We start from the raw sequence: 21858 nt of genomic DNA on the forward strand, positions 1-21858 counted from the left end.
CATCCAACAGAGGATACTTCTGAGTATAGTTTAGTCTCGATTTTTCATTCTCAGGACTCAGCTTCACATGTTTTCTTATGATCTACTTCCTAGTGAGGCAGGCGGTCTGCAATTAAAACAGAAAATCTGTCTAATTTAACCCTCTATAATGTTACAGTGCAAGGCTGAACTACTATGGGATATTATGACTCAAAATAATAAGAAAAAGGGCCTTATCTATGGATATTCCTTATGATATTAAAATGATACAAATCATAAAGTCATGAGATGTCAAACAATGCTCTAATGTTTTGAAGGGACTTCAGAAATATGCAACCTGTGTTTCTCAAATTTACACAATTATAGTATTACTATATGTCAAGATTTTGCAAATTGGGGTCTATGGAATCCTGGAAATCCACAGATATATTCTTATGGGGCTACCAGTTTTCTACAATAAGTTTTTATTTGTTGTCTTTCCATTTTATTTATAAACTGTAAAAATAATGTCATCATATTCCAGACCACCTGGATAAAATGAACTAAGCATTGTCATATAATTTTATTAACTACATGATGTTTTAATTGTAGGCTAATGAAATCGTGAGATAGATTAAATATGCAAACAATGTATTTGAAACTGATGAGAGCAATATTATTATATCACACAGTCCACATGAAAATTTCACACTAATTTAAATGGAGAAAACTTGTAAAAATTGAGTTTCCCCAAGACACAAGGTGAGATAGCCATGTTGAATACTCATGAAGAAATTGTAGTGTAGCAGTAGTCATTACTATGTTCAATTGGTAAGGACTAATGTATTCATTAGGATGTATAACCTTTTACATAAATTTAATATTATAAATTTGCATTTTGGTGCATGAATGTTTTTATTTACTTGGTAAATATGTTCAAATTTTATAGGTATATAAGACCTATGAGGATGTGTTTATTAGATTTCCAATAGTGCACATTTAACTAGTCATTACAAAAATTTTAAGAGTCAACACCTGAAATGTTTTTCACTCATTTATATCCAAATATTTTTCAGTTTTGGGAAAAACCAAAACAAAAGTGTTTTGTACTCTTCTGAGAGATATATTAAGTATTTCAGAACCATCTAAGGCATGGCCAAAGTCTTGGCACCACTAACTCCAGAGTAAGACTAGACAAACTTTATGTTCTCTAATTATGCCACTGTAATTAAAAAAAAAATTAAGAGACATGAGTGAATAATGCCAACTAATTTAAAATTGAGATTGAACTGAGGAATTTTCATAAGAACAACTTTTAATGTTGTTTTAATTTTTTTTGGATCATATTCAGATATAACACATATCTATAAATAAGGCCTTGTGCTATATGCTGTAAAAACCTAAGAGAAAGATGTATTCTTGCTTTGTATATGACTAAAAGAAGGATCAGAGGAATTAAGTCATCCAAGGGTCATAGAGTAAGGGGTATGATTGACACTTATTTACAAGTCTTCTGACCCCAAGTCCCTTGATCTTTCCACTTATCATACCAGATCCTTCTGAATTTACTTCTTTGTTCTATCTAAAATTCACTTTTTTATAAACAAGTGAACTTTGCCCATATTCTTAGTAAAGAATATGATCTTTAATTAGACGTCAGTGACCTACTGCATGACTTGAGCTTTGAGGTATTCTAATTTCTCAAATAAGTTCACATTTATCTTGACTTTTTAAACTTTTATTATTAAATGTACATAGTTCAAATATTATAAGATAGTTAAAATATGCACCTTCCAAGTTTAAGTACGGAAATATTTTAGTCAGCTTTTATGAATTTTACATGCTTTTTTTTTGTACTGGCTAATTGAACCCAGGGGTGCTTAAACAGTGAGCAACATCCTCAGCCCTTTTTATTTTTTATTTGGAGACAGGATCTCACTAAGTTGCTTACGGCTTCACTATATTGCTGAGGCTGGTTTTGAAATTGTGATCCTCCTGCCTCAGCCTACAGAGCCACTGGTATTTTAGGCAAGCACCACTGTGTCAAGCTCTCCAATTCTCTGGGGTCTTTTAAAAGGATGGCTTACTTGAGTTGCAAATTACCAGACTTTTTCAAGAAGGTAACAGAGTTTATATATTTTTTTCCTTATTTTGTCATTGATTGAAATAATTTATGTAACAATGTCAACAGATCTGACAAGTTTAACTGGAAATTGCAATCAAAATCGTGCCTAAAATATTAAAATTGTCAACTTTTATACAATAAACTGTCACAATTCAGTAAGATGGAAGGAAAGGCAAATACTTTCTTGAGGAGAAAATCAAGGCTAAAAAGATTAAAGAATAAGAAATTACTCTGAATTTTCAAACATTTATAGAAGTAACTTCTTATCAAGACCCCCATCCCTCCTATGTAATTTTAATTGAAACCCTTCATCTTAGACCTATTTTAGCCCAGTATTTGAAATTCTAAAGTGAAAGATCCTAAACTTTTTATTTCCATCAAAGATATCTCATGGAGGTATGGGCAATTGAACTAAGAGGTGCTTGACCACTGAGCCACATCCCCAGCCTTATTTTGTATTTTACTTTGAGAGACAGACAGGGTCTCACTGAGTTGCTTAGTGCCTCACTAAATTGCTGAGGCTGGCTTTGAACTTGTGATCCTCCTGACTCAGCCTTCCAAGCCCCTGGGAAGCAAAGACTTTTTTAAAAATGTCATTTGTTTCTATTACTTGAATTTTAGGGATGTGAATATCTTATAAAATGAATGTTGAGTTGTCATCTTTCATAATATAAAATATATGCAGCATGTTATAGAAATATTTCTGAGGAAAATAATATGGAGATGAATAGAAACTTTTAATTCATAATCCTACATTTAAAGAGAAAATATATTAAACATTGAGTGAATTTTTAATAGGCACACTTCTTTTGAGTGAGTGTGAGACAATATGATTAATTAGAATACTTTAATACAGAGAGCAACAAAGACACAGGTATCCTTTTTTTAAAGCAAAGTTAAACATTTTCAAAATATCTCTGATATCATTTGCTAAAGCTATATATCATGTGAGGGAAGAAACAGGTTGTGATGAATTTCAAACATTTTAGTGAACTTGTACATTTTTAAGTGGGCCATGAACTTGAAATACATCACTTTTAAAAAATCACTTTGTGGGACCACTCTGAAAAAGTAGAATAAAACCACACCATGTATAAGATAATAAGCTGCATTTTTCTCTTTTTATATGTGTTGAGGAGTTAACAGCCTCCAACTCCTGCCACATATTCATGCCCTGCTGCATATGAATGGGGAAATAAGCACTCCCACAGATACTTACAGGAATGTAAATTGACACAACATTTTGGATAGTAATATGGAATACCTCTTACATGTGGCAAAAATTTACACATGGCCACTCATCTATGAAACTTACTCTAAACTATAGGAACAATGGATAGAAAAAAATGGCAAGGGGGCATTTGTTAAATATGCATACTCAAAGAAACCAAATATTGCCCAAGGCTTAAAAAACTATTTCAGGTAAGCTAAGATTGTTTATGGCTAAATGGTAAAACTTTCTATGTTTATTATACTTCCACTTCTCCTTTCCATGGATGAAATTTTTTTTAATATCTTTTATTTTTATTTTTACGTGGTGCTGAGGATCAATCCCAGTGCCTCATGCATGGTAGGCAAGTGCTCTTCCTCTGAGCCACAACCCCAGCCTCCTGGATAAAATCTTAACATAAAAAATTATGTAGCATTATGGATGCAGAGGAAGGGAATCTGGATCAAAAGTTATCTTGTTCTATGGGCACCTACCAGCCCCTTTATAAGATATAGCTCACTTCTGGTTTGGGGGCATGACACTCTGTTAGCAGCTGTTGAAATGCCTATAGTTAATATATAACCTACAGTGTTTTCTCTTGGTAGAGTAATGTGCAGGGGTTTCTAGAAGAATATCTAGCCAATTATTTTGCTGACAAGGCTTCTCTTCATGATTCGTTGGTGTTGCTTATACTGTGAATTATTCCATATATTTCATCTACTCTTTAGCTTTGGGATATTAATCTTGGAGTCTTTGCAATTTTGATCCCAAGGAACAATGCTAACTTAATTCTAATATGCTGCCAGGGCATGATAGTGCATGCCTTCAATCCCAGCCACTCAGGAGGATGAGGCAGGAGGATCACAAGTTCAAAGCCAGCCTCAGCAATATAGCAAGACTCTGTCTCAAAAGGGGAAAAAAAAAAAAAAAAACTGGATTGTAGCTCAATGGTAAAGCATCCTTGAGTCCAATCCCCAATAAAAATAAACAAACAAACAATCCTTATTAGGCTATTTTCTTTCCCCAGTTCCTGATGGGAGCCTCTAGACCTGTTTCATATCTGATGAAAATTGTGACAAACCCTCTCCATTATCAAATATATAATATCACCATTCCTACTCTACTACAACCACTCCAAGTTTGTTTGGGGAGCTACTTTTTTCAGATTGCTATAGGGGAAAGTATATGTATTTTAAAAGCCCTATGCTTTAAGCTTCTCTTTCTTTTAGAAATTTATCAGTAATGCTGTTTTGTCTCCCTCTTTTCATCCCACCCCCTCTGCTTAATCCCAGGACAAGGATTTCTGGGATGGGAACACTGATAATTATTTAGATGATGTAGGCACTGTTTTTATCCTCTTTGGCTCCTGTCATATTTCTCCCAGCATGGAGAAGTTTTATTTCCATTCCTCTATAACAGGAACTTTCCTTAAGTCACAATCACTGTCCTCTCTACATTGCAGATTATGGTAAATATCTGTGCTCAAATGGAAGGTGTGTTCTTCATATGTACAGGAAAGTTTTCAATTTTACAAAGCCTTTTTCTTTCTCAAAAAAAATCATGGTAAGAGCTGGGGCTGTAATTCAGTGGTTGAACACTCACCTAGTACATGTGAGGCACTGGCTTTGATCATTAGTCATTAGAAATATTTAATTATATATCTAGTCACAGATAAAAATGTCCAAAATAGTGTTAATACAAAAAGCAGTTTCAGGAACTGGAGCTGTGGGTCAGTGTTAGCAATGTGTGAGGCACTGGATTCGATCCTCAGCACCACATAAACAAAGTAAAAATTCATTGGCAACTAAAACATATTTTTTAAAAAGCAGTTTTCATACAATGTATATAATATTCATTAGACTACATATCTTTTTGGATACTATTATCGGGGATTTTCAGTTTTCCTATCATATTTCTTATAATCACTGCATTTTTAATAAAGAAAAAATATAGATACAAAGATGTAACTAAATATATCTTAAACCAACAAGCAGTGTCTCACCAGTAAAATACTAGTGATATTCTTATTAAAAAAGAAAAAGAATGAAAAATTGTAAGGCTCATATTTACTTTAATATCATTCAGAATGCATTAGATGTTGCAGTGAGAAATGCAATAAAATTAGAAGACAGAATTACTATAAAGGTAGAAAATAAATTATTAGTACTGATAAATGACACATTTGGTTATAATTCTATATAACAAACTGTTATAACTAAAAAGATTTCAAAAATGTGATGTTTAAAAACAAGAATATAAAAATCATTGGCTATCCAGTAAAATAGTAAGCAATTATCAAACAAATAAGTCACTCATATATCAATAGAATATACAAACAACCAAGTAATAAAGTTAGGAAAAAATGAAAAAGCTTTAGGATAGAAAATGATGTTTTACAGAGAAATATAAATGGTTGAAGACAAAAATATAAAACCTTTTTTATGACCAGATGAGAATTTGTTAAGTTGGAAAGACGTCAGTTTAAAAATTAAAGAACATTTGAATTGTTTCCAAATGACTTTAAAGATTAAATGTGCTTTGTATGGGCTGGGGATATGGCTCAAGGGGTAGTGTGCTTGCCTGGCATGCGTGTGGCCCGGGTTCGATCCTCAGCACCACATACAAACAAGATGTTGTGTCCACCGAAAACTAAAAAATAAATATTAAAAAATTCTCTCTCTCTCTTAAAAAAATTAAATGTGCTTGCAAATAAAATCAGAGTTTCATATATGAACATATGAAAAAAATAAATCAACCTTGAAATTATGTCAATAAGTCTTTTTAGGTATACATGTTCTTGTGCTTGAATGTGTCTCATTAAATCTCAGGTTTACCAATGTGACAGAATAAAAGATGGAGTCTTTAAGAGGTGATTAGTCCATGAGGGCTCCTTCCTCACTAAAAGAATTAATGACCTTGTACAGTAGACTCATACAGCATGTGGCTAGCTTTTTCTTCAGCTTTTCTGCCATGTGTTCACATAGAGGTCCACCCCTCTGTAAGAGGAAACATCACCATACAACAAAAGCCAAAGTTGCCTTGAGCTTGGAATTTACAGTCTTCTGAAAAATGAGAAATTAATCTTCCTTAAAAATTACCCCGTCTCAGGTACTTTGTTAGTGCAGCACAAAAGGAACTGAGACATATTTTCTCAAAGTATACAGAAAAGGTCTGGGCAACATTCTAGGGCTGTATATGTACATATTTGAGTCAACGGGAAGAGCAAGGAAATTTAATTAAGCCAAAGTTGCTTAATATTATGGCATAAAACATAAAATACCATGAAGTCCTATAGATTTACTAAGCAATGTTTTTTTGAGTTTTATTTTTATTTGTTTTAATTGTGCATGACAGTACAATGATCTTGACATATCATACATTTGAATCAAATGGGGTATAATTTCTCATTTTTCTGAGTGTACAGGTTGCAGAATCACATTGGTCATGCAGTCACATATATACATACAGCAATACTAGTGTCTATTTTATTCTGCTGTCCTTCCTATCCCCCCTTCCCCTCCCCTCCCCTCCCATCACTTCTCTCTATCCAATCTAATGTGACACACTTCTTTTTTTTCCCTCACATTTTCATACATGTATTTTGTATAGTGATGAGGGTCTCCTTCCATTTCCATGCAATTCCCCTTCTCCCTCCCTTTCCCTCCCACCTCTCTTCCCTATTTATTGGTAATCTTCTTCTCATGCTCTTCCTCCCTATCCCACTCTGAGTCACCCCCCATTATATCAGAGAAGACATTCGGCCTTTGATTTTTAGGGATTGGCTAACTTCACTTAGCATAATCTGCTCTAATGCCATCCATTGCCCTGCAAATGCCATGATCTTGTTAATTTTTAGTGCTGAGTAATATTCCATTGTGTATAAATGCCACATTTTTTTAATCCATTCACCCTTTGAAGGGCATCTAGATTGGTTCCATAGTCTAGCTATTGTGAATTATGCTGCTATAAACATTGATGTGGCTGTGTCCCTGTAGTATGCTCTTTTTAGGTCTTTTGGGTATAATTCAAAACAAATATTTCCACTCATTTCTCACAAAATGCACCTTATAACTATAAAGAATAAAATTTATAATTAGGTACTTCAGATGTCAAAGACAAAGCTAGCATTAAAAAATGCCCAATTCTATGTATTAGAAGCTAAATGAAATGCAAAAATAAAGGGGAGGAGAAAAAATAGGGGAAGTAAAATATTTTTACTTAAAATGTTACATTTATTTAAATAAATATTGCTTGATGAAAGATCTAGAATTATATTCTTATAGACACAAAGAATTGGTTAGTATTTATGTAACAGACTTTAGGAAAAAACTTAGGACTGAAAGAACTTCAAGCAACAGAGACTCAAAAATAAGTAATTAAAAAAAAGAATAAATATGAATGATAAATGCTAAATAAAGTATTTTAATATGTATTAAATAAAGTATTAAATGCTTTATTTAATTGAAGTAAAGTATTATTAAATTATGTGATATAGGTTTATAAAACAAAAGACTACATCTTTCATGAAAAAGAAAGAAATTATGTCAATAATTCTTAGGGGGCTGAAACTCAGTGGTAGAGCACTTGCCTAGCATGTGTGAGGAGGCACTGGGTTCTATCCTTAGCACCAAATTAAAAAAAAAAAGGTATTGTGTCCATCTACAACTAAATAATAATAATAATAATAATAATAATAATTTCTTTAGTATACTAAACAAGGTCATTACAGGTTTGGCCCTATATAACTTAATTCAACTCCTTTTCTCTCATCTCTCCTTTACACACAGGCACAGTGAAGTTGATTATCAAGTAACAAAATTCCACAGCTATGGAGGGCCTAGTATTCATTTGTAACATAAATAATAAAATTAAGTTCTGTGGGAGACTAATAGATGCCATTTACATCTATTATCTCATTTGACTTACACAAAAATCTTATTACAAGAAAAATATTAATTATCTTAATTATTTATTACTAATTTATCTGTCTTAATTTTCCATCTGATTTCAATGCTTCAAATATTAATCACTATTTTCTATTTTATTTTTAAAATCAAAATTTAATATGGTCTTTTATATTGGTATATTTCATAAAATCATGGTCCTATTATATGATTAACTATTACAAACCTGTAAAATTATATTTATGAATATATATATATATATATTATATAAGAATTCTTATCATGTTGAGCTATTAAAATAAGAGGAAACCTATTTTATGAAAAGCTCTTTCTATACATATGATTAGAAGTAATTATATCAAAAGTCAACATATATTTCAATATTTTTCCTATGACTATGAAATTATTTAAAAATTTTAAGTATTCACTATTTCTACTTGAAATGCAGAAACAAAACACATCCCCAAATTAGCAATTTCACTTAAGAAAAATCTATAGAAACCCAACATGTGGGATATTTTATTAAATAATAGGTTGTTAAAATTTCTGCTTTCACCCATTAGGTACTAAGAGAAGCAGGAATTCCCCTCTTTCTATGGAAAACTAGAAAACCAGACAAAATACATGAATCAAAGGTTTTAAGAAACTGCTCATCAGGTGGAGCACGGGACTATGATCCTTGACCAGGATTAAAAAAAAAAAAGTGACCCATTCTATGGGCCTAGCCTGGTTTCTAAAGGCATGTGCTATCATAACACATAGACAAAAGTATGAAGCTAGAGTATTGTGGCTTTCCTGAATTAAGAGAACAACTACTGGGGCTGGGGTTGAGGCTCAGTGGTAGAGCGCTTGCTTGTGTAGCATGTGAGGCACTGGATTAAATTCTCACAACTAAATAATAATAATTTAATAATAATAACAATAACAATAATAGGTGGCTAGAATTTATGGATGGAATATTGGAGAGAAAGGAGCTACACAGAGGGAAACCATAGAAATCTGCAGAAAAGACTCCTTGATTTTATGGTTAAGTGATAATCTGCATATGTGTAGCAGGAAAATTCAAAAGGCAATATAAAATACTACTGATAAAGAGTAGACTGGATCATTTCACAGGCTCATTGATGGTGGAACCTTATTTGATTTCCCATTAACCAGAGTGGAGAAAACTTGAAATATGTCAGACATAAGAAGGATCTTAACAAGTGTCACATATTAAGAGTAAGGATATTTAGTCTAAGAACAAAGGCAGTATATTAGACCTTGCATAACAAAAATTAAAACCAAGCCCTAAATGAATCAAATTGAACCGCAAGTAATTTAACACCAGACAAAAACCCAGTACTCTTTAAAGGAATATGACAAAATAAATAAACTAACAACATAAAATCTGCAATGTATGTTATTTAATAAAATTGATTAGTTAGGCATGGTGGCACAAACCTGTAGTCTCAGCGACTCAGGAGGCTGAGGCAGGAGAATCATAGGTTCAAAACCAGCCTCAGCAATTTATCGAGGCTGTAAGCAACCTATCGAGACTCTGTTTCAAAATGAAAAAAATAAAATATAAAAGGAGTGAAGATGTGGCTCAGTGGTTAATCACCCTTGGGTTTAATCCTTGATACAAAAAAGAAAAAAAAATTCTGACTAGAAACTAGTAGAAAAATCAAATAATAGAAAGTGAGAGAAAAATGCAATTAGTGAATAACACTTTAAAACAGCCATTATAAATCTCATTAATGTACACAAATGTATAAAAGAAAGAATGAGTAGAAAAATATAGGATGTAATAAAACAGCCAAATGTAACTTCTAGAGACAAATGCAATAGATGATATTAAACATCACTGTATGCAATTAATAGTAGATTAGATACTCCAGAAGAATGGTGAACTTGAAGAAATAGATACTCTTTAAAATAAAGAAACAAGAGAAAAGAAAGCTGAAATAATATCAGCTGGTGTCAAATAAGGTAAGGGGAGGCAGAAAGAAAAATATTTTAAAAAATAATAGGTGAGTCAGAGGTCTCAGTATGTATCCTAAAGATATCAAAAGTATAATAAGGAATATTTATGAACTAGCTTTACCAGTTTATTGGACAATATAAATGAAATGAACAAACTATTTGAAAGACAGAAATGACCAAAGCTCACTGAAGAATAAATAAAAAATATGACTAATCTTTACCTATTACAAATCTATATTTCCTAGTTTTAAATCTTGACCCAATACGAAATCTACATCCAGATATTTTCATTGGTGAAAGATATTCCATGCTTAATTCTTGGTCCTGGTACAGAAGATAATATTGCTATGAATCAAATATGGCAATTCTTTTCAAAATCCTAATAGGGATTGATTTCGATATTAACAAGCTATTTTTAAATTATACATATTTAATATATTATACAACATATTATATAAACAGATTACTTGATTTCAAGTCTTATCATTCCATATGCAAACATTAATTTCCTATCAATCATACTCATTATATTTCAAACCTAAAACTAAGAGATCTGGGGTGTAGATCTATGGGAGGCTGTGGAAAGAAAGCTTTGTGCTTAGTCCTTAGGCACTGCAAGATAAAAAAACAAAGCAAAAAAAAAAGACCTGAAACTCATAAGCTATCAAGTTAAAAAAGATAAATTGTATTTTATCACATAATTGTTTTAATCAAGCTCTACTGTTAAAACAATGTAAAAGACAGAAAATATTTGAAAAATATATATCTGATAAAAATGTGTAGTCAAGATACATAAAGCACTCTTGAAACTCAACAAGACAAAGATAATCTACCTGCTTAAAAATGTGTAGTCAAGATATGTAAAGCACTCTTGAAACTCAACAAGACAAAGATAATCTACCTGCTTTTTAAACATGAATTTATTTTATTAGACACTTCACAAGAAAAGATACATGAATGGCTATTCAGTACAAGCAAAAATGATCACCACCTATATTCATAGAGAAAATATAATATAAAGCTACAATAAGATAGTAATATACATATGAGAATTGCTAATATAAAAAAGCCTGACTATACCAAATATTCTTAGAATAAGAAGGATCTGAAAATTTTATACATCTCTAGTGAGAATGTAGAACTATGTGGCAACTTTTTAGTAAGTTAAATATGGTTATAATATGAAATTCATTTAAGAGAAATGAAGTTATTTTAATACAAAGATTTGTTCATATTATTTATTCATAATAGCCTCAAATTGAAAACAACCCCAATGCCCATAAAAGATAAATAGATAAAGTGATTTATCCCTATATAGATATACTAATCAGCAATAAAAAGAAAAGTACTATTGATACAAATAATCATGGATAATACTCAAATGCAGTATGATGAATAAAAATTCCAGGCAGGGGACTATATACTATTCATTAGAAAATCAGAAAGAGGAAAACTTATTAACAGAGATAAGATCATTGATGGTCAGTTGGTGAAGGTGGAGATAGAGATCAAGTGCAAAGCTGTATAAACAATACCTTGGGAACATGAAAATAGTTATTTTGATTGATTGTGGTAATGGTAAAAAGGATTGTATTTGCAGAAATGCAACCACTGTTAATTAAAATGGATGCAATTATTATGTGTAAGTAGAACTCAATAAAACTGATTCAAAAATGAATTATATACACATAGATTGTGTATATAATTAAATACACATCTTAAATATACATAGATTGTGCCAATTCTATGTGTATTTCAAAGTATCATTACAATGAAAATAACTTCTTATAAAAACTTTGAAAACTTTCTTATAGTCCCCATGCAGGAAAATTTTATTTTTAAAAATGAGGTTAGAATATAATTCAAAAAATTCCTTAAATTTTGTTTCTTGTTGTGTATGTGTCCAACATTTTCCATGTAATTAGAAAAGTTGTAAAAAATATTTGATTTACTTTATTATGGGACTCAAGTCCATATTCTACCACTTCTGTGGGTTGGGAAACAATTATAAATCTGGATTTCACATTCCTTTTCTGCAAAGCAATATTATTGTTTCAGTACTGGCAAACGAATTTCTAGTTTGGTCATTGACTCTAGCTTCTCTGGGAATTTACAATGACAGAGTGATTTTGAATGTAAACAAATTGGATTAGAGTTAACAATTGTGCATTTGTAATTAGCACAGTGAAAAATCCATATACAGGTAATTGGGTCATGACTACATTTAAAATGTCAATGGCTAATGGTATTTGACAGAAAGATACTGTCTCCTCCAGTATATGTTCCCTTGACCTCTTTTCTGGCCAATTTCCATTCTACTGATAGAAATGAGGGCTATAGAAAATTCAAAACCATTATTATAGAAGATATTTTTTTTCTGAGAATGCACATCTTTGAAAGATATGGTAGTATAAAAAAGATAATAGCGGGCTGGGGATGTGGCTCAAGTGGTAGTGCGCTCGCCTGGCATGCGTGCGGCCCGGGTTCGATCCTCAGCACCACATACAAACAAAGATGTTGTGTCTGCCGAAAACTAAAAAATAAATATTAAAAAAAAATCTCTCTCTCAAAAAAAATATAATAGCAATTACTTTGGTAGTAAAAATTGACTAGGAGCTCTTTCTAGAATCCAAGAGGATATTACAAAATTATTTTGTCAAGTCATTTTCTAGAAATAGTTTTTTCAAAACTGAGATTATGATTTCTTAGCATTCAGATGTTAGTTGTTTTCTTAGGGTGGTATAAAAAGTGTCATGGAAAACTTGAAATTTTCCCTGATCCTGCCTGTATAATTCTTTCTGCTTCTAATTGTATCTCAAACACCAGCTTCTCCATGAAGTTGTTCCTTAGACTATAAGCAGGTAAAGTCTATTTTCCTCCCTAAAATCCTTAGAAGTCACTATCTCTGTATGTTGTGCAATGCTGACTATTTTACCTAAAGTCGAGTTGTTTGTGTAATTTTTTATTTCACTGCAAGCTCCTTGATGACAAATAATGATTCACCCAACCCTCTATTAGCCAAATGACCAAAGAAGGATGATGTAAAATTATAAGACAGTACAGTTATTATCAATACAGGAACTGAGTTCTACCTACTTGGAATTTTGCCCTGGGTAAAACATTTCACCTTTCTGTTCTTCAGATATTTTTAATTCATAAAATTGAAACTCTATCAAAATATTGGTAAACCTTATGAAACATTATTTTTCATATCAGGTTTCGCTAATTGAATGTAAGTTCCCTGAAGGCAGGAACTCATTTTTTTCACCTCTGTATATACTGTGCCCAGAACTGTGGCTGGCATATAGCAGATTTGTAATTATTTATTGAATTATTTAATAAACAAGGATATTAAAACACTGTGAGTGGGCTGGGGCTGTAGTTCAGTGGTAGAGCGCTTGCCTAGCACATGCGAGGCCCTGGGTTTGATCCTCAGCACCACATAAAAATAAATAAAATAAAGGTATTGTGTCCATCTACAACTAAAAAATAAATATTAAAAACAAAACAAATTAAAAAAACCTGTGAGTAATGGCCAACATTGTACACAATAAGTATTCTATAAGTAGAAAAGGCAAATAATGTCAAATGTTTTTTTTTTTTAATTCAATTGAATGGAAATGGCCTCTGCAATGGAACCCACAAGTTCAATTTGGGACAATTTTAGTACCTTAAAGGTGAAAACAATTATACTGTAGGGATTAGAAGATCATATGTATATATATACACATATGTATGTATGTATAAATAATTTATGTGTATAAAATTTCTTTCAAGGTGCTTCTTTTATAAGCATTTCAAAAGTAAAGCATATGAAATATTTATAATTTTTGTTGTTTTTAGTAAATGTTCCATGAAGTTCTTTTTCTTCCTTTTTTTCCTGTCAGGATAATGTGTCTAGTTATCACCAAATCTGATCAGAGCTTAAATCTACTTTATGTATGCTTCCCATCCCCACTATAGTGGAAGGATAGGAATACAGGAGGGGATTCTTCAGAGGATGCAGAAGTTGCCACAAATAGCAAGCCTGAACAGTATTGATTTCTTTGAAGTGTCCCTCCTGATGTCTCTTAATAATCAAGCACTGTCAATTGACTACTGCAAATTGACTTTTCCTTGTTGACACTTCAGGTTTTTAATTTTGTAAATGCAGAAACCAGAACAAAATAAATGAGATTTTGCTGCATTTAAAATCAATACCAGTTATATCAGTCATCAAAAGAACACAACACACACACACACACACACACACACACACACACACACAGTGTGTCTTATCTCTGTAGTTAGAATTTCTGGTCCCCTGTCTCTACATCTACATGTACTGCATCATCCCCTCTCTCTCTCTCTGAGGTATGGCCCTACTCTTCCCTACTTCTAGAAACCCTCATTTTTCCTTCCATAGCAGACAGTTAATGAATGTTCACCACCTAGTGCCCTGATTTTAGCTCTCCAGCATTCACAAGCAGACATGAGTATCCAAAAACGAAAAATTATAAAACAATTTGAATTGTATATTTAACATAATTATATGAAAAATATAAACACCTAATTAATGTGTTAGTCACTGTTATTAGTTTAATAATGTTCACAAGATAGCTGACAGTGACAATGTGGGCTACAGAATTTATAGTTCAAATTTAGAAGGAGAGTGGAAATCCTTTCCTTTACTGATATGTATTATAAGTCCTTCCTTCCCTTCTGTCTGATGGGTTAATTAATGTTACATGCCTATTTCTGGGCAATTATTGGCAGGCAGAATACCATCTGCTACTTAGTTTACACTAATTAGGATATTCTTATGAAACTGGGCATGGAGTAAATACCTGAACAAATTTTCAGTGAATAAAAAACAGGTTAAACCAAAAGAATTAGGAATCCGAATGATATTATATTTCTCAGCAGCAAAATTGGAAGATAAAACAGGCAGGAATAATAGTTTCAAAGCAGTTAAGGTAAACAATTTCTCACATAAAATTCTATCTTCATTCTATGCTGATTGATAAAACATGACATAACAATAAATAAAATTTCAACATTTGAAATTTCAAAAATTTACTTCCTAGGTAAAATTATCATGGATTCATTTGACAATGTGTTCCACCAAAATAAATATTATACCATGAACAAAAGAGAAACAGAATTTAAGAAATAGGGAATCAACATTAGACAGGCACCAAAGAAAGTTCTGGGATAACAACAGTGCAATAGGCCTACAGAATAAGTAGTTCAAATTGGAACAAAATGCTCTAGGGCTTCAGCAAAGAGGACTCTAGGAAAATAAAAAGGATACAACTTTTGTAGATTAAATTTATCTTGTGAAAGAGAAATCTAGAGATTTTTAAATTTCATGAAGGACTAATAAAAAGCAAACAGATGACTAAGAAATAAATGAAGACAGGAATTATTGCCTTTAGGAAAAATAGAATGTTGTATAAGAGGAAATATGGTTGTATTGTAATACCTGATCCTTCAGTGAATAAATTTAATGGAATGATGATAAATAATACACAGATACTATTGGGGCCTCTGAATGGGTACAATAAATAGCCTTTTCTTTGTTTTCTACCTGGAAGCTGAACAAATTTAGAAATAAAGAATAGCAGATTAGAAACCAGAATGTCATTATTTATTACTTACAAAAATAGAAGACATAGTTTAATGCAAAAGCAAAATGGATCTCTGACTGAATTCCAGGAAGCTTTCCCCACCAGCCACAGCCAAATAGGATAAGGAAGGCCTCCTCCATAGCAGAGCACAGCTGAAGGGGCATGGTGCACTGACGCTCTCTATGGGCAGCTCATTTGGAAGAGAAGGAAAGGAAAGCTGAATAAAACAATACTCCTTTCTTCAATTTCTTGAATTTCTATTAATACATGTTCTGATTTCTTCATAACTGTTTTCTTACCTTTGCATCCTTCATGACCAATATGTTTTATTTTAAGCTCTTTATTATGCAAATTAGTAAATACATAAAATTAGTCAAAATAGGTTAATTAAATCCATGAAATATTATTGCAGCTTCATGGCCAATCTTGTTTCATGTATACTCCCTCTTTGGCTTACTTTGAGAAAATATATTTTAAGTGTATTGACCAATTTTCACTGTAATTTTATGTTATTTATTGTATCTGAAAAGAGGAGGTAATTCCTTAAATATGATTATATCCTTGGAGGTAGTATTTCACCTCAAAGAATAGTATAAAAAATTGTTATTTTATACTATGACAAACTATACTATTTTATTAACATTAAGTTCTTCTTTTAAATGAAACATGCCAATAACAGTGATTAAGACATTAATTAGGTGTTTATATTTTATATTATCATGTGTAAATATAATGTTTTGTTTGTTTGTTTGTTTGTTTGTTTGTTTGTTTGTTTTGTGTGTGTGTGTGTGTCAGGGATCAAACCCAGGAGCACTTAACACTGAGCCACATCCCCAACATTTATATTTTTATTTAGAGACAGGATGTCACTAAGTTGCTTAGAGCCTTGCTAAATTGCTGAGGCTGACTTTGAACTTGTGATCCTCCTGCCTCAACCACCTGAGCCACTGAGATTACAGGTGTGTGTCACTGCATGCAGCATAATTTAAGGTTTTTGTTTTGTTTTATAGTTTTTCATTTATGAATATTCATGTCTGCTTCTGAATGCTTGAGAGCTGGAACGGAGGCACTAGGTGGTGAACATTGCTGAACTGTCTGCTATGGAAGAAGAAATGAGGGTTTGTAGAAGTAGGGAGGAGTAGGGCCAATACCTCAGAGAGCAGTGAGGATGCAGTACATGCATATGTAGAGACAAGGGGACCTGTCCTTATCCTTTGCTTGCACAGCAGAAATTCTAATTACAGAGATAAGACACCCAGTGTATATGTAATGTTAATTGTGTTCATTTGATGGCTGATATAACTGGTGTTGATTTTAAATGCAGACTTTAACCAGATGCAGATTTTAACCAGATTTAAGGAGATACACAGGGAGAAGGACAGGGCAGTTAGAAGTGGGGTCTTTAATCACCTCAACTGAGTTACTGATCACACTATTTCTAGAACCTAACCCTACTTCTAAAGTCTCTTTTATTAAGACAATTAATGTAATTATGATTTCAATGGTCTGAGTGAGGATTTTCTTTCTGTTTCAGCCTGAAACATCCTGACTCTCTACAGTATGTTTTTAAGATTTTACTCTTTATCTTTAGTATCCTAAACTTTTTTAATGTCTCATAGATTCAGATAGAATTAGTCATTTTTATTTTTGCTAGGCATTTGCCAGCCCCTTTCACTCTAGAAATTCATATACTTCTATTTTTATGAAATAATTTATTGTGTCTTTGATAATTGCTTCCTTTATTTCCCTGTATTTTCTCATTCTGGACTGCCATCATAAACAGGTGAACAAAGTCAGGTGAGTATTATACAATAAGAATTTTTAAGTGACCTCCTAGCAGTTCCATGATGAATTTTTATCTTCATAAAATTGTATGCAAAATACTGTATTAATGTAAGTCTTCATTTTTCCTGAGAGGGAATCTAAAGCTACTTTTTATTCTTTTATCATTCCCTGAAGATTTAATCCTTGAATGTGACAGAACTGTAAGCTTCCAAGAGACCATAACTTTGAACTGCTGACTGGTTAAAAATGAGGAGGAGGGAGCAAAAGATAAGGCAAGTTCCTATGAGTAGCTCCTGACATTCTGTATGACATGAATGGCTATTAGACTTGCTCCATTTAAAAAAGAAAAAGAGAGTTAAAAGGTTAACCACCTATTTGACTGATTTGAAATGCTGAAGCAAAATATCTCATCTTTTTGTACAGTGAATGGGCAGCTTTGCAGCTGTCAGTGGGATATTATTCACAAAATGAATATGATTTGAGATCTTACTTTAAAGAAAGAAGTGTAAAGAATTCTTAATGGAATTAAATTCTCTTTGTGTGCCAAAGTCTCATCTAAGGTTTTATTACGCTGTGAGATGTGTCATACAATAAACAATATTCTATGTATGGCTATGGATTTACTTGAGATTTAATGAAAAAGAGAAAATGAAACTGTTTTAATGGAAAATCTTTGCAATTACTTTCCAAAATAGCTTCTTAAATTGCTCTGTTTTCAGAATATTTTTGGCAAAGCAATATATTATGGTAACTACAATAGTAGTTCTAAAAATCCTTAAAATCTTTTACTTTTTCTACCATTTAAAATTACTATTAAGTTAATGCTGGCATCACTCCAAACAAACCATCTTTAAATAGATTTGCTTTATATATTCCTTCTTATATGCTTATTTCATTAAAATGCCATGTTAATGGGCTTGCAGCTGGTTTTATATTGGAACTGCTGTAACAAGAGCTCTGTAGTCATTCCCAGAGCCATTGTATTACAGTATTTATAGAAGAAAGTAACTTCATGAATTATTTTTTTCCTGCATATTCAGTCTCTCTCTCCTTGTCCTGGCATCCTATTCTTCTCAGCTTATAAACATATTCAGGTTCTACCATTTAAAGAAAACCCTTCTAAACTCCATTTCTTCCTCCACTTACTGCTACATCCCTTTCATTGACTCACAGTCCAATTGCTCCAAAAGTATTCTTCTGTATGTCCATCATAAATAAGGGAGCATAAGATGGGTTATAAGATCCAAGATTTCAACCTGGACTGAAGACTGAAGAGCTCAGAGCGGGAGTAGGTAAGAGAGTCAGATTAGCCACTGATGAGTTCTGGGCCTCAGCTTATAAATGTCTGGGTACAAAAATATGAAAATGTGTTCAACATTATTAGACATTAGCAAAATAGAAATGGTAACTGCAGTGAAATACTCCTACACATCTTGTAGAATGTCTATGATTATAAACAAATCCAGCAATATGGAATACTGTAGAAAATGTAGAGCAATCGAAACTTTTATGCTTTGCTGTGGTAATGTAAAATGGCTCAGCAGCTTTGCAAATAAGGAAATTTTATATAAATCTTAAGCATGGTTACCATAGGGTAAGCAATTCCCATCATACACAAGAAATATGAAACCTAATGTATATATAAGACTTGAACATAAGTTTTCATACCAATTGTATTCACAAAACTTAATAATTTGAATGATTAAAATAGTCATTAACATGGGAATGCATGGTTTTTAAAATACAGTTCTATCTAGCAAAAAGAAGGAGTAAATCACTGAGGCATACAAATCATGGAAAAATATCAGAAATGATTTATTAAGACAAGAAAACCACAGAAAAGTGAAGGTGTATTATTTCTATGTATGAATTTTTAGAATGTTCAAAGGTAAGTTACATTAGACTTTACATCAGATTTTAGAGGGAGGATAAAAATAGAATAGACTGAAGAGGCATGACAAAACGTTGGTGGTGATGGGAATATTCTGTATTTTGACTGGAATAGGGGTTTGGAATGTTTACATATTTGTCAGAGTTCATAAAACTATGCTAAAAATCTATGGACATTATTGTATGTAAGTTACATATACCAAGTAATATAAAAACTTAATAAAACAAAGCAAACATAAAACTAAATACAACCACCTAGAGAAAGGATTTTAATTCCATACAGGAGACTGCGATATCAATATGAGATAGAAATCAAATAAGGGAAATCTTTGGAGAAGGAGGTGTTTGTAATTGTGTTTGCAAAACGAATTAGAAGAGCCCCTTAACGTTGGAAGTGTGCAGTGCAATTTTGTCTGATTAGGATTGGTCCAAAGACAATGAGAGAAGAGAAATACTGACAAATATAATGGAGAGAAATGGAGACAAGCATCGCCAACAATTTCAAAGAGTTTTTATCTAAAAGAAGCAAGCAGAGAAAAATTGGGAGGGACAAAATCTGGTCTCCGCATTTTTTAAGGTAAAAGATTGATATCATATTTGATATTGCAACTGCTATTTATGTTGCAGTGTTTAGTCAGTATTGACAACATGAATAATACTTAATGAATATTTAAATAATAAAGGAAAGAAACTAATATGCGTTACCTGCCTGCAAGAATTGACAGGATAACAGAATAAAATTTTGTTTCTGCCTGGGAAAGTGCAATAAGAGCAAGAAGAAAGAGGGTAATTGTGGAAGTAGGAAAAAATAATGGATAACCGAAAGCAAAAGTAAATGACCTGAATTTTACTAGTATTTACTTTTGAACTGTGGTATTGAACTTCAATACTCTAGACTTTATTGTGCATTTTAGTTGTCCATTTATAAAACAAGGTTAGCACATAAACCAAGTCCTTACTCAAGGCAGGCTATGCTAATCTATTATGGCACCACTTATGTTTCAAATTGGATAGGGCCTTAACTCATCTCTTCAAGAAGCAATTACCAAACTATTAAGAAGAGCATGAAAAAATAAATTATTTGTCACATCTCTTCTAAAAGTTCCTAGTCCTAGGGCTAAACTAGCCTCCCATCCTATATATTTCTTTGGAGTATAGTTACATATCATAAAAGACTTTAGGTTCTTAAAAAGGGAAAGGTGAATATGTTCAATATAAATGATTAATTTTGTATTTTTGATTGGTAGACCTGCATCCTGAGCTGATGAGTTCAGATGATTTTTGAGTGAAAAAATTAGAAATTACCTATTGATTCATTTCAAAGAACACACTTCTGTTTTCATTGATTCTTCCTATTATTTTCTACATCCTTTTTCCTTTATTTCCACTTTGATATTTGTTATTTCCTCTTTTTCTAGTTTTGTGTTTATATTGCTGTTTTTTCTTCTAGGCACTTATAGTGCATTAGGTCATTGATAAGGACTATTTAACTCTCAATTTCCCTCTAAGCACTCTTTTGGCTGTATCTCATAAGTTTTGCTACATGTACTTTCATTTTCTTGTTTTTAAGCATTTTCTAATTTTCCTTGTGATACCTTTTGATCAATTGGTTGTTTCAGAATATGTTGTTTTGTGGTGAGCCGTTCTAATTAGACCGAGGCCGCCATTAGAAGATGGCGCCGGCTTCCACTGTGGCCTGGGATAAACAACTCCTAATATGGAGAATTGGCACGCAATCCCTTCCCACCCTATGAGAAAGGTCCACGTGGCAGCTTAAGATTGGTATGCTGGAGGCTTTATTAGGCTGTGCTTGGGCGCTCGGCGACGGGTCACTAGAAGATGATACATGAATCAAGGCCTGAATAAACTGCTGAAAGAAGAATCCTGTGTCGTGTTTTCCCTTGCCGGCGAGGGGTCGCGACAATTGGTGGCCCGGACGGGGAATTATATTCCTCGAACCCAGGATCCAGAACTTTCAGCAGTCAGGGTGGTGCACCAGTAAGTTCCCAGGTAAGTGGGAATCCGCAAGTAAGTAGCGGGACGCTCCTCTGTAGAAAAGGAGAGAGCGGGGATTTCATAGAATGGAACGCTCCTCCGTAGAAAAGGAGAGAGCAGGGATTTTTGTACTTTCACTTTCATTATATCTTTGGAGACATTATGGGCGCTATCTCTTCAAGCCCAATTTTGTTGGCCCTAGATGGGTTGCTACGTTCAAAAGGACTTAAGGTAAAGCAGAGCACTTTGCAGATGTTTTTGAGAGAAGCTGATACAGCAGCTCCTTGGTTTGCTTTTTCAGGGAGTCTTATGATTCCTAGCTGGGACAAATTAGGGAAAGATCTAGATTTCGCTCATGAGCAAGGCACCTTAGAGGGTGGTGTTATACCACTTTGGAAGTTAGTTAGAGGATGTATA

The 21858-nt window shown here is 32.7% G+C and overlaps 1 long non-coding RNA gene across 1 annotated transcript; it reads right to left on the reverse strand.

The window, feature by feature from the left end:
* Positions 1-3661: 3661 nt before the first annotated feature.
* Positions 3662-21852, reverse strand: LOC125614330. Its single transcript, XR_007344940.1, has 3 exons — positions 21717-21852; positions 20535-20538; positions 3662-3672 (listed from the first exon to the last, which is right to left on the reverse strand). It is a non-coding gene; the product is annotated as an uncharacterized LOC125614330 (long non-coding RNA).
* Between the last annotated feature and the right edge of the window lie 6 nt (positions 21853-21858).

This window comes from Marmota marmota, unplaced genomic scaffold (genome assembly GCF_001458135.2).
Source record: "Marmota marmota marmota unplaced genomic scaffold, marMar, whole genome shotgun sequence".
NCBI lineage: Eukaryota > Metazoa > Chordata > Mammalia > Rodentia > Sciuridae > Marmota > Marmota marmota.